Source organism: Ruditapes philippinarum, unplaced genomic scaffold, assembly GCF_026571515.1.
Source record: "Ruditapes philippinarum isolate M1 unplaced genomic scaffold, ASM2657151v2 ctg8563_1_1_1_1, whole genome shotgun sequence".
Taxonomy (NCBI): Eukaryota; Metazoa; Mollusca; class Bivalvia; order Venerida; family Veneridae; genus Ruditapes; species Ruditapes philippinarum.
Window position 1 is genome coordinate 29,647 of NW_026854322.1, and position 13,841 is coordinate 43,487.

The 13,841-nt window shown below is 32.3% G+C and overlaps 1 protein-coding gene across 1 annotated transcript in view; it reads right to left on the reverse strand.

Annotated features, from left to right (window-relative positions):
* Positions 1 to 13,841, reverse strand: part of LOC132739812 (plexin-A4-like) — a 39,338-nt gene that overhangs the window by 23,529 nt on the left and 1,968 nt on the right. Inside the window, exon 2 of the mRNA XM_060727621.1 lies at positions 10,130 to 10,289. The gene's annotated coding sequence lies outside the window, so the exon portion shown is untranslated. The remainder of the gene's footprint in view (positions 1 to 10,129; positions 10,290 to 13,841) is intronic.

The window sequence follows — 13,841 nt, forward strand, 5'->3', positions numbered from 1 at the left end:
ATTTAATAATGGCACAGCTAGAACTGAGTTGTAAAATAATAGTATGACTGAGTGTTATATATGTATAGATGGTTGAATTATGTCTTTTCATATAATTATTCTCTGCCCCCCCCCCTTCTCCAATTAATTTTGAAATCATTTTGATAATAGCATGTCTATTGTTAGTATCACATTTAAATAGACAAGCGAAGTTATTGAGACATTTAAAGTTGGCGTCACTTTAGTTTAAACAATATTTATCTGTAATCTATACAGTTTAATTATGTACATTAAAAAAAATATATAACAGATTGAGTAAGGAAGCTTAAAAAGTTTTTTTGAAAACTCTCTCTTTTACTTTGAATTAATTGCTCCTTGAATTTCAAGGTGTAAATCCTGCAAAAAGATTTAACTATTCAGAATGCTTATTGGTATGTTCCATATATAACTGTACAGAACTGATCCATGTAATGTAGGTTGTTGACAAATGACTAGGACAGAATCATAGTTATGTAAAACTTTCAACAAGAGGGCCATCATGGTTCTCAGGATTTTTACTCCCCCTTTTTACTCCCCCCCCCCCCCCCGGTGACCCCCCAAGATTAATAATTTTTTTTGTAGAGGTCCACCTAAGGATTATTTGAAGAAAATTTGGTCAAAATCTATGTGGTAGTATAGGAGATATTGTTTAACAAAATTGTGGATGTTGACAGACAAATTGACATCATAAAAGCTCTTAGCACTTTGTGCTCAGGTGAGCTAAAAAAGAATGTCAAAGATGTTCAAACGATCATAAATCTCAAGCTATGAAAAACACAGAAATCTAAATGACATTGTTTGCTATGTAAAAATATGACTAGCTTTCTTTTATAAAATAATTTTTCTATTTTTCTTCTCTTCATTCTCTTCAACTGTACCGGTATATAATTATGTAATTTGCTTAAAAATCATGTTACTTTGCTCAATAAGTTATGCATGAAAATGATGAAACTTCCAACATTGCTACAGACTTAATTTAACTATACTATATTTTCCTAGCATAAATCTTGGAATCTACATCTTCAAACTGATTTATAGTAAAATTCTGCAACCATTATTAATTATAATACGGCACTTCATAGTCCTTATGTTTTCTCTAAGGCAGCGTTGTCTCGCCATGTGTAAACATTGTGTAATTTCTAATATGCAATTTCCACTCATTACAATTTATCATTCTATGTTTTTCTTTTTTCACAAAGACTTTTACTTTCAATCTCAAAACTTCTGCGAAAGCAATAGCCTTAAGCACTTTTTTGCATAATTTACCTACTGATTTGTATTAAAATGCAGGAAAAGAGGATATCCATAGCAACCGTTTAACAGTTACTGCAGTTTTCTACCCATGACTTGTGATGTATGGGCTTTTAAAGATGTGTTTCTCAGATTTAAATGCAATACAGAAGTAACTTGATCATCATACAGAATTTATTTACACGAGTGTTGTAATGAACTCTGAATATAAGACTTTCAGGCCAATATGGCTATTAAAAGCAACTGTTGAACTTAAAGCATTTACCTTTTGCCAGGTACTAAATAATCATGTAGGCTTATACATCTTAAACTTCCTGTTAAGAATAATGATTTGTTCTCCATCTTGAAACAACTGCATTTTAAAGAGATCTTCAAATACAAACAAATTTGATAGTGATGTTCCCCTCCCTAGTGGAAGATAAGCAGGAATTCATCATCATTAATTTAGGCTTTAAAGGCTATCTGTCCTTGACATAAGGATCATTTAAGCAATCATACACCCAATCATACTGTGATTGGACACTGCAAACAAAATAAAGTACTAGTAATTTCAAGTTGCAGAATTCCTTTTTATATGAAACCCTGCACCAGAATTACAGTCATATGAAGCCTACGTTTACAACATGACTGTAGCTTATAAATTTTACTCTGGTCTCCTCAGCCATTGCGGCAAATGGTCATTTATCTCTCACCACTGATTCAGAAATAATGTGAGATTAATAGTTGGTCAGTTGCTGAGGAAATGGTAATTACTGAATAGTTATCCAGGAAAGCCTGCTTGGTGGACAACCCCACAAACAAATAAACAACTTTACTCTAGAGATTGGGGATTTTAGCCATGCATTGGAGATATTTGTTCTTGTTTTCAGAGATAATCCTTCACAAGGTTATAGGGTAAAATTCTTTTTTTGTTTTTGTTTTTAATTATCTATTTTTGTCTTTACGCTGTAAAATATCCAAGCTAAATTGTGGCAGAGGTACCCGTTTGTGACTGAAAGCATGGAGGGGCATCTGAGGTCTTCCTCCATCAGTAAAGAAGGAAAGTCGCCATGACATGCAATGTAAAACCCAACAGAATTAACATCTAGTGAACTAATGTATAAATAAGTTTTTTCATTATTTCACTAACCACAGCTATTATTTGCACTGCATGCTTTACTCCATGCTGTAGAATTTCTTCATTGTTCTCACAATATTCTTATTCTGCCATAAACTCGAAACCCATTCATTCTTGATATGTATAACCATGAAAGAGCAATTTGTCAGACATTTCCACCATCATTGTCAGATTATATGTGAGCAACAACTGCAATATCAGTACTATGTGATAGCTTACTGGGTACCAGCATATAAGAATCTTACACCGGCTGCCGGTACAGACCGGAATATCTAGCTCGAGGGTAACTGTTTACAGCGGTACCGAGGCTCTGCCGAGTTTCCGCTAAACAGTTACCCGAGAGCTATATATTCCCGTCTGTACCAACAGCCGGTGTTTGATTCTTTTTCTTGCATATTACATGTTAATTATTTTCGGAACAGAAATTATAAAAACTGATATTCTCATTACTCACTTTTTTCTTATAGTAGCGTATGAACATAGAACTTCATTCATAACGGAAAAATGACGTCATCCTAAGAACGCGATTCATTCATAAAAGGCGCGCGTCAATGACGTCATTTAAAGCACGCAACTTGTCTTACATGGGGGGTGTAAGACAGAGTTTTCTAGCATCGGTGTAAACGGTAAATAAACCTGTCTGATATGCAAGAAATTTTGAGAGCACTCAAGTACATTCATTCTTTGTGTCAGTTTGAACCTGGCTTATAAAAGTACAGTTAGTACCTACATGAGCATTCTTGTAAACAGTAGTAAACAGTATGTGTGTAAGAGAAATCTGTTATTAGTCGCCGGTAGAAACCGGCGACTATATTTGTAATAGTTTAATATTATACCTATGGTAGGAGAAGGCATTAATTTCTGTAAATAAAAGCATAATAATTACTGAACAATTAAAGACTACAATTGTTTTCAGTAATCTCAAAAATTCAAACATACATTTATAACGTTGCTCAATGAAATGAAATATTCAAATATTGACATCGTAAAAAGCAACATTACATTTTTTATAAAATGAATTAACGACGTATCCCTATGGACCAGTCATTGAATTTAGGGATGCTTTTACTTTTTTAAAGTGTCAAGCGTTGCTATTTTATGATGAATAAATCATGCATGATATTTAAAATGACACTTTTAAATTATCTGGTTGATTGTATCTTTTGAGGCCTATTCTATTTTTTTATCTTATTTATTATAAACAGTTTCTCCCAGAATCACGTGACTACACGTTGTATGTTATTGTTATAAAATCTATTAATAGTAACAAATGGCTGATAAGATAGACATACAGGTAACTAGCTGATAAAGTGCAAATCAAAGTAATTTTGTATGAAAAATCTCGGTATAACAGTAGGGGCCGGATTCGTATTGGATACAAAGAGAAAACTAATAAACCATCTTTGTGTTGATAGTTTATCCCACTGAAAGGCAATTAAACGTTAACTATATCGTATGTAGCGACAGGAATATTGATTTCAGCCAAATAATATATTTTTTTCGATAGTGCATAATAATAATTTTTTTATGCAGACACCACTTTTACAGTAGAATTGCATTGTTTTATGCAATAATTAAGCATATATATTTTCATAGTCACTTTGCAAATATTCGATGATCGGTAATAATTTGTCGGTAATTATCGGATGCTGAAGAAAACCATACGGAATTCAAATGTATGGTACAACGGTATATGTATAAAGTAGAATTACAAGTAGAATTATAATCATATCATTTGCTTTACAAGCCTCGATGACAAGGTGTTAGATTTTAAGTTAGTTTCAAATTGAAGACTGTATAGGTTCATTAAATCAGGTACGTTAATATACGTACCTGATTAAATTGATTTTTTATGTTTTCTTTTATAATACTTTTTGTATTTTGCAAAACTTGACCGTTTATCAAAATTATGAAATAAAAAAGTGCTAGAAATGAAACACACGATTTATCAACTTATGTTTCATAAAGTTAAAAGATATTATAAAATTCAATTTATGAAAACTACAGGATTTGTCCGAGATTCGAACTTGCGCCTACTACATGTACATGTAGGTTACAACTTCGTCATACTTACCACAAGGCCATCGAGCAGTATCAATTGATATAATTATACATGTAATTATACTTACAATAAAATCGTTAACATTAATCATAAAAAGTTATGTAAGCAAACGAAACAGCTCCCGAAAATTATTGAGTCTCGGGTAAATATTGTCAAACAATACTAGCTTATTAAATAATGATAACAGTTTCTTGACAAAATTGCTAAGCAAAATGCTTCAAAAATGATGTTTTATTATAGCATAGCATAAATTTATTGCATAAAACTCTCAGCAAGAAATATATAATTGTGGCAAGTAAATGAAAACGTGTTTATGAATAAACATTACTCAACTTATTGTTCCTCTTTTCTTTATACTCGAACCATTAAACTGATATTTTCTTTAATTTATGATAATACAATCAAATTTCTATCCGGCGACTTGATGCTTTAGCATCAAAATCTCTACTTGTACCAATTGTGTCAAATATTAGTTCCATTTGATAAGAACCCCACTGGTACCTTGCTTTTATTATATACACACTCCCCCCACTCTAGCACCTTGCAACAAGGATGTTACACCTATTCTGTGACAGTCCCATGGTACCCTTTTTGCTTTTTGTAAGTCCTAGCTGTAATTGCACTTTGAGAACCAGCTATTGTTTAAACAATGTATAATTTAGGCATATCATTCTGAGCCAAAATTGCCTTCTGACTAGTGAGTATCCGGACACAATTGGATGTTCGAATTGTAGTTTTTTTCTTAGTACATGTGCACCGATTATTCTACATTCAATGTCCATGTCAGATAAAACTTTCAATATAAATGAGAATTGTGAAAATGTGTTCATTGTCTGTTCAAATGCCAATATTGAGTATATACATGTTTCAGGCAAGCAGTAATATCAAATGAAACAATAACATTTCAAAAGACTGTATTCTTATATGATAAAAAATCGTCTGCAGTGTTCATGATGCATATATTATTGTCATACTGCGGAACAACAAAATGGACTTGTCATCACCATGCAAATCTATGTATTTGTCACAAGTCTCTCAACTTCATATTCTAAAGTTTCAATGACAACAATACTTTATATGAATAATTGAATAACCAAAACTTTGATCCGACAACAAACCATGATGCAAACATTTGGATATCCGAACTCCCGATGACAACCTTTGTACAATTGTCTATAGAAGATATTTCAAGAGACAGCGAATATAATATCAGATATGGTACAACATGACTAACTTAGTGCTTTGGAAAAGTTTTAACTGCTTAACACTTTGGCTTCTTGTCCTTGCATTGCAACTGTCGCCAAGTCAATGAGTTGTTTTGCTATAACGCTGAAAGATGGGGACATATTATGTCAAAATTGCAGTGCTGAGCATTAAATAGAGATCTTTACAATCTGACTGATGACACCGCTGGACAGCACCTTTGTAGAGCCCAGAGGGTATAATAATCAAAATGTCAAAGTCCCCACAATTCCACAAAGGTTCAAGCACCACCCCTCCAAAGCCAAAGCAAAAACTAAGCCAATTACATGTATATGAAATCAGAGGAGGAAAAGTTAAACAAAGCAGGGTTTTCATTTTTATGGTGGGCAACAAATTTGCCAAGAAAAACAAGTGATTGGACAATGGTCAAGGGCGATACTTTAATCTACAGGCTGAAAATACCACAGATTTTAACAGCATTTCAACCCATGATATGGATTGCCAATCTGTAAATAATTTGTTTGTTTGATTGGGTTTTATGTTACACTGACACAGTATAGGTCATATGGCAACATTCCAGCTTTACTGGTGGAGGAAGACCTCAGATGCCCTAATGAAATCCTGCGAAGTCAATTTTATTTGATTGTATTTGCAACATAAAGCAGCAAGGTTTTCTGCCAATAATAAAATATATTTCAAACCCTACAAGATCAGCTCAGGTGAGACTTCATAAATAGTTTCTAAATAGCCGGATTTTTTCTCAAGTTAGAACATATGGCAGCCTCTCATTAATGATGTAAATAAAACAAACATATCACATGGGAACAAAAACTGAGGCAAGAATTGTTTATTATATTTGTCAGCCGTTAGATAGCTGTATTTTGTCTGTTGTAAAGATCAGAAGGAAAAATCAGCTTGTTATAGACCCTATCAGATGTTTTGTTTGAAACAGTAGCCTGTAAAAGTTCCTTTGATGAAACAATCATTGCAAGTCGTTATAAACTTCTGTCTTTGCTAATGTATTGTATAGTAACATTATTATTATTTGAATAGGTCAAATAGCTCAATCAGTGCCACATGGACAGTTCCCTGTCTACCAAGCTAGGATTATAAAATTGACAAGTCCTGAACTCATTACATGTTTTTTCCATGAAAATTTGGTTGATAGTTGTTTAAAACGATTAATATCATTATGTGGAAAAACACTCAGTGGCATTAATTTGATGAGAAGCTAGTTTGTCATGGTATTAAAGAATCTAATACCTCACAATAAGAAACTTCTAATTTAAAGGTAGGCAATCAACATCTGATACAATCGCAATATTGATATTTCATCAATATTCAACACCTGATATCGCGGTATCGATATTTCATCAATATTTAACATCTAATACAATTTGCGATATCGATATATCATCAATATTTAACATCTGAAAAATTGCGGTATAGATGTATCATCAATATTCAACATGTGATACAATCGCGATATTGATATATCATCAATATTCAACATCTGAAAAATTGCAATATCGATATTTCATCAATATTCAACATCTGATACAAACGCGGTATCGATATATCATCAATATTCAACATGTGATACAATCGCGGTATCGATATTTCATCAATATTCAACATCTGATACAATCGCGGTATCGATATTTCATCAATATTCAACATCTGAAAAATTGCAATATCGATATATCATCAATATTCAACATCTGATACAATTGCGGTATCGATATTTCATCAATATTCAACATCTGATACAAACGCGGTATCGATATATCATCAATATTCAACATGTGATACAATCGCGGTATCGATATTTCATCAATATTCAACATCTGATACAATCGCGGTATCGATATTTCATCAATATTCAACATCTGAAAAATTGCAATATCGATATATCATCAATATGCAACATCTGATACAATTGCGGTATCGATATTTCATCAATATTCAACATCTGATACAAACGCGGTATCAATATATCATCAATATTCAACATGTGATACAATCGCGGTATCGATATATCATCAATATTCAACATCTGATACAATCGCGGTATCGATATTTCATCAATCTTCAACATCTGATACAAACTGGGCGGTATCGATATATCATCAATATTCAACATGTGATACAATCGCGGTATCGATATTTCATCAATATTCAACATCTGATACAATCGCGGTATCGATATATCATCAATATTCAACATCTGTGATACAATCCCGGTATCGATATATCATCAATATTCAACATCTGATACAATCCCGGTATCGATATTTCATCAATATTCAACATCTGATACAATCGCGGTATCGATATATCATCAATATTCAACATCTGATACAATTGCGATATCGATATATCATCAATATTCAACATCTGAAAAATTGCAATATTGATATATCATCAATATTCAACATCTGATACAATCGCTGTATCGATATTTCATCAATATTCAACATCTGATACAATCCCGGTATCAATATATCATCAATATTCAACATCTGATACAATCGCGGTATCAATATTTCATCAATATTCAACATGTGATACAATCGCGGTATCGATATTTCATCAATATTCAACATCTGATACAAACGCGGTATCGATATATCATCAATATTCAACATCTGATACAATTGCGATATCGATATATCATCAATATTCAACATCTGAAAAATTGCAATATTGATATATCATCAATATTCAACATCTGATACAATCGCTGTATCGATATTTCATCAATATTCAACATCTGATACAATCGCGGTATCGATATATCATCAATATTCAACATCTGATACAATCGCGGTATCGATATTTCATCAATATTCAACATGTGATACAATCGCGGTATCGATATTTCATCAATATTCAACATCTGATACAAACGCGGTATCGATATATCATCAATATTCAACATGTGATACAATCGCGGCATCGATATTTCATCAATATTCAACATCTGATACAAACGCGGTATCGATATATCATCAATATTCAACATGTGATACAATCGCGGTATCGATATTTCATCAATATTCAACATCTGATACAATCGCGGTATCGATATATCATCAATATTCAACATCTGATACAATCGCGGTATCGATATTTCATCAATATTCAACATCTGATACAATCGCGGTATCGATATATCATCAATATTCAACATCTGATACAATCGCGGTATCGATATATCATCAATATTCAACATCTGATACAATCGCGATATCGATATATCATCAATATTCAACATCTAATACAATCGTAATATTGATATATCATCATTGTGAATTTTTTCCACGGGCCGGCACCGTTGAGTATACTACAAGGAGCCCTGGGGATAATACAAGTAGTAGCCCAAAATCAGCAATAGACATAGTACAGAACTAAAGACGGCATTAGAAATAATTTCCAGTTCATGTTACAAAACACGAAAAGTCATGGTACAGAATCAAAGACCGCATGCGGCATCTGAAATCAGTTGAAATATGGGATGAATTTTGATTATATAAAAGGCAATGTACACATATATAGTTTAAACTATAAGAAATACACAGTTTAAACTATAAGATTCAAATTAATCTCCCATTAGATGACTGGTGTGATTAAATTTCATTTGTTTTATAGAGAGCAAGCTGTATGGAAAAGAGTAAAAAGACTGGTTAGATTAAAAGCTTAAAAGCAAGACATGCATATAATCAAGCCTCTATGCATATAATAATTGAAAATACTTGTCTGTTATAATGCCACTAGACCAAGAACTGGGAAACATTTTAGGTTTTCAGTGACTCTGGTGATGTCAATGAATTCCATTATGATTAACCATGTAAATTTTGAAGAAAAAACAAGAGCACCACATGTCGTGGTAACTCGTCTGTTAAAAATTAAGTTAAAAAGGGGCAGTCCACTCAAAAACATTCCTTTCAGAATCATGCCCCCTGTCAACAACTGCACATTTTCATGTGAAGTAAGTATTCTAAGTTTCAGGTTGATATGTTTTTGAAATGTTTGAATAACAGGCTACATTAAATTTTTGCATGAGGACAACATTAGGCCATCGCTACAGTGATCATAATAGCTCGATCATAATAGCTTGATCATGATAGCTTGATCATGATAGCTTGATCATGATAGCTTGATCATGATAATAGCTTGATCATGATAGCTCTACTTTTTCATTGAAACAGACAAACTGAAAATGACTGGCATAACTTGAAAATGACTGGCATAACATTATTGACCTAAATCATATTTCAAAACAATAAAGTGCTCTTTTTTTCCTGAGAGAGATCATCTTAGATAAAGGAGATTGACATATTAAAAATGTTTAAAATATCAGTAATGGTCAGTAATTAGAAGTCAGCATAACAATTCAACATCAGTCATAACATCCCGTCAACCCTGAGCATATGAAATTAATTTTGATGAAAATCAAAAGTGAAAATATCTCTTACCTGTAAATTTTATCTTCTGCTGCTAAGGCAGCTTGTCAGATAACAAGACTGGTTTACTGACTTCGCAGCCTATCACTTTACTCACTAGAACCAGTCATGCAAAAAGCAGACAACCAGACTACTTCCAATGTGGAAACAGCTTTTTTACTTTTCTTTCACCCTGAAATTTAAGATTTTTTGTACAGAAATATTTTATTTAAGAGGAACACTGAAAGAATTTATATACTATTGGAACTGATGGAACTTTTTTTCTACTTGAACATTCCATTGTTTTTTATTTACATTTCTGATATGATTATATCTTCAAAAAAATACTGCTGTATTTAAAAGCAAACAAAACAAAAAAACATTTTGTTGGAATAATTATTTTGAATTTAATTTTTATAGCTGGCATAACTAAATAGAATTGCAGTAGACTATTAACCATACATTTATTGAAGAAATAAAGTTTTAACACTTATATTAACTGTTGAAAGATAATTTCAATTTGTAAATACACAATGTAGTGAAAAATCAGTTGCAATGTCACCTTCAACAATGAGTTTATGATGAAATTCTTGCATAAGTTACAAAAAATAAGACCTTGACCTTTGCGATAGAATTGACCCAGATTAGTTCCAAAGCGCCAAATTATTTCCAAAGCGCCAAATTATTTCCAAAGTGCAAATAAGTACAGCAAAGTTATTCAACAAACACCATAAACAAAAGCAAGATGTCAAAATGACAAAAGATTCCAGGCGAGGGACAATGGAAGCACTATATTATATGTAAAAATTCTGAAATTAGTTAAAATGTCAACTTTGACCATGACCCCTTGATGACATGATTGTTGTACCATAAAGAATTATCTAGCAATAGTAATATCATTTGTGGCTAATATTGCTGACATACAAACATTGGCTATCTGTCTTAAAAGCATAAAAGTCAACAATAACCTTGTTGCACAAAATTGATTTATATTTAAACAGTCAATTTTACAGTAAATTACAAGACCTATACTTGTACTTTAATTAGTATTAAATTAATTTTTTCAACCATTAACATCACTGGTGCATCACCACCAAATAATCAAACGTAAAATGTAACACAAGGGAAACAACTTCTACAAAATTTTAACTCAAACTTGTAAGAGTTATGTTTCCCTACATAATGCTATCAAGGGAGGCAAATCTTGTCACCTTACTTTTAAAACAAAGGGAAAGAATCTTGCAACACAGCATGCCAAAATTTTCATGAAAAAGTATTATGAAGTGAACAAACAGCAATTTACACATTGCAAATGGCACTTACAATCCACGTAAATAACCAAAGAGGTCATAATATGCAAAATTAGCCCTAACTGCAGTAGAAACAAGCAATTATCATAGTATTGCAAGCAATCCATAAGTCCCCTACCGGTTAGAACCCCAGCAACATTCTGATGGGCCATTGGCCATTCAATTTTACCAGTGGATAAATGACATGAATGAACTTAAATCTTTTGAGTTCTAAGTTTGTCTATATCACAGTAATGTGTTAAGTTTCCCTGCCTAGTAAGGAAATTATGTTTATACAACCCTGTCATATTATTATAATGTGGGATTTTAAAGTAAATCCTATAAAAAATCTAAGTCGAAAAAAATCTAAGTTCAAGGGGGAGATAATTCTGATAATAGTCTTGCTAGAGTATTTAACCTCCTCAAAAATGTTGAGTGATAATAAGAAACATATATATGAAGTTTGAAGTAGATACATTAGGAAATAAAGAAGTTATTTAAAAAAGACAACATTTTTTTTCATAAAAATTCTAAGTTCAAGGGAGGTAATGCTGATAATTTTTGTGCTAGAGTTGTAAACCTTGTCATATATGATGTGGTTGATGGCCAGAAACTTATATTTAAAGTTTGAAGTAAACACCTTAAGAAATAAAGAACTTATAGTGAAAAAGCTGAAAAATTTAAATCAGAAATCTTGAAATTCAGGCTATTTTTTGCCATAGCAACCAGAATTTTCAACATAGGAAGAAAAGAAAAAGATGTGCATAATCTCCAGACTGCCATCTACCCATATTTTAAGTTTCATAAAAATATTTTCAGTACTTTTTGAGTTGTCACTGGATCCAGTTTATGTGTTAAATTTGCCATATTTTCAGTCTATTTGTTGCCATAGCAACCAGAATTTTCAACATAGGAAGAAAAGAAAAAGACGTGCATAATGTCCATACTGCCATCTATCCATATATCAAGTTTCATAAAAAAAATTTCAGTACTTTTTGCGTTATCGCGGGATCCAGTTTTGTGGACGGACGGACTGACAGACAGACAGACGAACAGACAGACAGACAGACGGACGGAGGGTAAACCTAAAGTCCCCTCCGGTTAAACTGGTAGGGGACTAATAAAGTGATAAATACTTCAATACTGCTCATAAATTGCACATTGCTTGAATCTTGAATGTTTTTACATTTCTTTAAATTTTTGTACATTTTTCTCAAGTTTGATTTTCTTGAAATATTTTGGCTCATCTGTAGACATGAATCTTTAATGAGATTAACAGACCAATAGAGACTACTGGGCATTAAATGAACATTGGCTATCTTCATTCTTCCTGGAGTACATCATAAACATTCCAGGAATTATTGTCCAGAAACAATTTTCAGATGACCTTCAACCTTGACTTTCTGCCCAATTGTAAATTATAAATTTACCCTCTTTAACATAATTTGTATAGACCTATTTGCAAGAAAAATATATACAAAATATGCAAGTTAGTTATGAAATACCATGTGCAAAAGAGATGCATATATCTAAACTTAGTTCACCCTTACCATTAAATATCTAAACTGAATTTGTCTATCTTTTAATCTTGACAAAACTATTTATCATTTTTAAGGAAGTTAAAATGCAAACATCAAGGACTAAGCATATTGCAATGCAACAGTTCTTTGTTACATCTCTAGCAGCAACTGAACATTTGGAAAGTACAAGTCTTTCTGGAAAATATATTAAATAATGAATGATAAACAGGTAATTTTTTAAAGGCATAATATTTAATCCCCTTTCATTTAGTTATATAATATGGCTACATTTTGAAAATCATTATCAACTGTTTTAATTGTTGTTATACATGTAGTTCGATATAAAGTATTTCAAACTGCGACACACAACACAAGTTGTTAGAAAATTGTATATACTTCTCTAGTCCAACTTTTTTAGTCTTGTCCAAGAGACATTGAGATAATTTTTGGACAGGCCAAACAGATTGACAATATGGATATAAATTTTCATGCTGTGCAAAACATTAATTAATTTGACTTTCAATTTCCGTGACAAAAAAACAGTTACGAATGCAGCATAGTTACATACACTTAAAATATTCAATATAAATGTCTGATGGAATGTCAACCAAAGATGCTATCTTATGTCAAGACTCATTGGTAAAATGTTAGTCCATCAAATCAGATTTGTACAAGAGACATCAAGATTAATTAGGACAGGCTATGACTTTTTTCCAAGTCCAACCACTAGATGCATTATTATAAATGGTCATCACACAATTACAAGTTGTTGTGAGCAATAGCTAGCAATGCAGGGAACAAGCGCCCCACTTTACCTGATAGATACACAAGCCGCTTCATGACAAAACCAACATAATGGGTTTGCTACCAGCATGGATCCAGACCAGCCTGCGCATCCGTGCAGTCTGATCAGGATCCATGCTGTTCGTTTACAAA